Source organism: Rhinolophus hipposideros (genome assembly GCF_964194185.1).
Source record: "Rhinolophus hipposideros genome assembly, chromosome: 4".
NCBI lineage: Eukaryota > Metazoa > Chordata > Mammalia > Chiroptera > Rhinolophidae > Rhinolophus > Rhinolophus hipposideros.
In genome coordinates this window covers 78,544,360-78,548,099 of record NC_138050.1, presented here as the reverse complement: position 1 = coordinate 78,548,099, position 3,740 = coordinate 78,544,360, and the positions used below count along the sequence as shown (strand labels likewise).

Here is a 3,740-nt window from a genome sequence, read left to right as displayed (position 1 = left end):
CTAATCTTCAACCTTGCAGCCATAGCAAGAAATCAAAAGTAAAATACGTATCTAAGCATTCAGTCAACATTACAAAAACTAGAAATATAGCTCTTCCAGGTTCTGAGACCTAATAGTAAAATTTTCCCACATAACTCACATGTCCAAAGGTATGCCATTAGAAATCTCCACTCAGGAAAAGTTGACAGAGACGGTCAAGGACATGGTGGCCATTAGGATGGGAAAGCTGACAAGCATGCCTGCAGGTCTGATATGTGCCTCTATGAGTGTGCGTGCAGCCAAAGAAGAGGAATCCAAAATGCAGCTAGTGAAACCAGAGCAGCTTCCCATATATACTGCACCACCTCTAGAGTCTAAATATGTTGAAGAGCAGCCTGGTAATTTACAAACGGGCTTTGCTTTCATCTGTACTACAACTGGTCATTATATTGGCTAGTGCAAGCATGCTTATGTCTTTGTGAGAAATGGGATAATGGACACAGTACAATTTGGAAAAGATACATATGTTTATCTGAAGAATCCACCACAAGATTTTCTCCCGAAAATTGGAGTGATTACAATTTCAGGATTGGCAGGCTTGGTTTCAGCAAGAAAAGGTTCTAGATTTAAGAAAATTGTTTATCCACTGGGACTGGCCACTTTAGGAGCAAATGTTTGTTACCCAGTTCAGTCAGTAATAATTGCAAAGGTAACCAGGAAAAAGGCATGTGCTACAACCCAGCAAATTTATGAAGCAGTTAAATCATTGTGGACAAAAAACAACAAAAAAGAATCACTTGCTGAACCTAAAGAAAAAATTAAGCTAGGAAGCTCTGCTGAGATAGAAATACCTGCAAAAGCAATTCACGACCTGAAACACCCAGTGGCTTTGCCAACCTAACTCAGCCCTGAAACAAAGACCAAATCAGAATCCACCTCAGGTGCTACACATTTTATCCTGACCCCAAGCTCATGGATCACGGGCAGTCCCATCCAGAAGGTGCAGATATGTACAGCACTAGAAGCTGAAATAGTCTGCATAGAGTACTACAAGATGTGAGAAATTGCAAATGATGATGAAAAAATCATGAATGGGTACCTCTGCTGCATAGAGAGTATAACTTAAAGCAAGTTTTTCCCTTAATCTTCTAATGTATTGTTTGACCAATCACATAAGTGATTAAATCACAAACAGTGAATATAATCCAAACAATATCAAATGATTGGTGAAGAGGCAGAGGTAGTAGTATTAGGATACATTTGATAACTTTTAAGGGTGTTTATAAAAAAAAAATAGAGTAACTATATGAACACTTATGAGACTGAAATCTGAAAAAATATGTATATGTATATGTAAATACTTATACATATACACATGTATAATTGCTTTAGCTTTTTGTAATTAATGTCAGCTGAAAAGAATAGTGTGTGGAAGGATATGTTCCCTACCACACCCCTTTTTTTTCATTTTCCAGAGCTGGAGTAAAATATCCACATTTTATGACAAAAAAAAAAGAAATCTCCATTCAGTTTTTTATCAATCTATTAATCACTATAATTGTTTGGGTCCTATCAATGTGTATCCTCCATTAAAAACAGAACTTTGAGGGTATCATTCATTTATAAGCATTATTGAACATCTTTTTTTCAAAAAAAAATTATACCAGGAGCTAAATATGTACTTAATTTTTATTCACATATATATTTGATGTTTATTGCTGCATAACAAATTATCCCAACACTTAGTGGCATGAAACAACAAACATTTATTATCTCATAGTTTCTGTGGGTCAGGAATTTAGAAGTGGCTTTAGCTAGATGGTTCTGGTTCAGCATCTTTTATGAAGACTCATTCAGGATATTAACTGCGACTGTGTTCATCTCAAGGCTTAACTGGGACCGACAGATCTGCTAATAAGATGTCTAATTCGATGTCTAGAACATTCATGCTGGCTTTGGTTTCTTGCCAAAGTCTGGTTCCATGTCATGTAGTCCTCTACACAGAGTCTCAATACGTGACAGTTGGCTTCCTCCACGGAAAATGATACAAGAGAGAGAGCAAGCAGGAAGCTGCAGGAGGCCTTTTATGACCTCATTTGAAAGTATGACTTCTATTTGTTTGTTTTTTTCATTAAGAGAAAATCATTCATTTAACAAACTAGGGATGGGAGAAAACTATTTCAGTATAATAAAGGCCATTTATAAAAAGCCCACAGCTATCATCATACTTAATGGTGAAAGACTGAAAGCTTTTCCTCTAAGATCAGGAACAAGGCAAAGATGCCCAGTCATGCCACTTCTATTCAGTATAGCATTGAAAGTCCTAGACGGATCAATTAGGTAAGAAAAAAAATTGAAAGACATCCAAATGGTATAAAAATGAGCAAAATTACTTCTACTTGCAGACAACATGATCTTATATGTAGAAAACCCTAGATTCCACACCTGTAAAAAAATTTAAAAAACAAAAAAATATTAGAACTAATAAATTATTTTAGCAAAGTTATAGGACAAAAAAATCAACACACAAAACTATAGTTGTGTTTCTATATACTAAATAAACAACTCAAAAAGGAAATTAAGAAAAGAATTCCATTTATAATAGCATCAAACAGAATAAAATTCTTAGAAATAAACCTAAACAAGGAAACAAAAGACTTATACACTGAAGATTAAGAACCATTGCTCAAAGAAATTAAAGAAGACACAAATAAATGGAAAGAAATCTAGTGTTCATGAATTGGAAGACTTAATATTTTTAACCTGTACATACTACTCACAGCAATCTACAGATTCAATGCAATTTCTATGAAAATTCTAAAATTTTTGGAGAAATAGAAAAATCAGCCTAAAATGTATATGGAATCTCAGGGGACCCCCAAATATCCAAAATAATTTTTAAAAAGAACAAAGTGGCATCACACTTCTTAATTTCAAACATATTAAAAAGCTACAGTAATGCAAGCAGTATGGTCCTGACACAAGAAATAAAGATAGACTTATAGATAGAATAGAGAACTAGAAATAAACCTCATATATATGGTCAGATGTTCTTTGACTCAGGTTGCCAAGACTACTCAATGGGGAAAGGACAATCTCTACAATAAATGGTGTTGGGAAAACTAGATCTTTATATTAAAAGATTGAGGTTGTATCCATCTTAATACATATAAAAAAATTAACTCAAAAGGATTAAAGTCCTAAATGTAAGATCCAAAACTATGAAAGTTCTAGAAGAAAACACTGGGAAAAATCTTCATGACGAAGGACTTGGTAATTATACTTTAGATGTGATACCAAAAGCACAGACAAAAAAAGCAATAGTAGACAAATGCAACTACATCAAACTTAAAAATGTTTTTGCATCTGACACAATCAACAGACTGAAAAGGCAACCTAAGGAATGGAAGAAAATATTTGCAAATCATATATCTGATAAAGGGTTAATATCCAGAATATATAATGAACTCCTACAAATCAATAATAAAAAAAATCAAATAACTTGATTAAGATATAGGCAAAGAATTTTAATAGACATTTCTCCAAAGACAATATACAAATGGCCAACCAGCATATGAAAAGATGTTCAACATTACTAATTATCAGAGCGAAGCAAATCAAAACCGTAATGAGATATCCTATCACCTCACACCCATTTGGATTCCTACTGTCAAAAATCAATAAATGTTGGTGAGGATGTGGGAAAATTGGAGCATATGTGCACTCTTGGTGGGATTGCGAAATGATGCAGCTGCTTTGGA

At 34.0% G+C, this 3,740-nt stretch overlaps 1 pseudogene across 1 annotated transcript; it reads left to right on the top strand.

Moving 5' to 3' along the window:
• Positions 1 to 202: 202 nt before the first annotated feature.
• On the top strand, positions 203 to 1,008 carry LOC308496752 (MICOS complex subunit MIC27-like; annotated as a pseudogene). Its single transcript has one exon. The product of its transcript is annotated as an MICOS complex subunit MIC27-like (transcript).
• Positions 1,009 to 3,740: the final 2,732 nt, after the last annotated feature.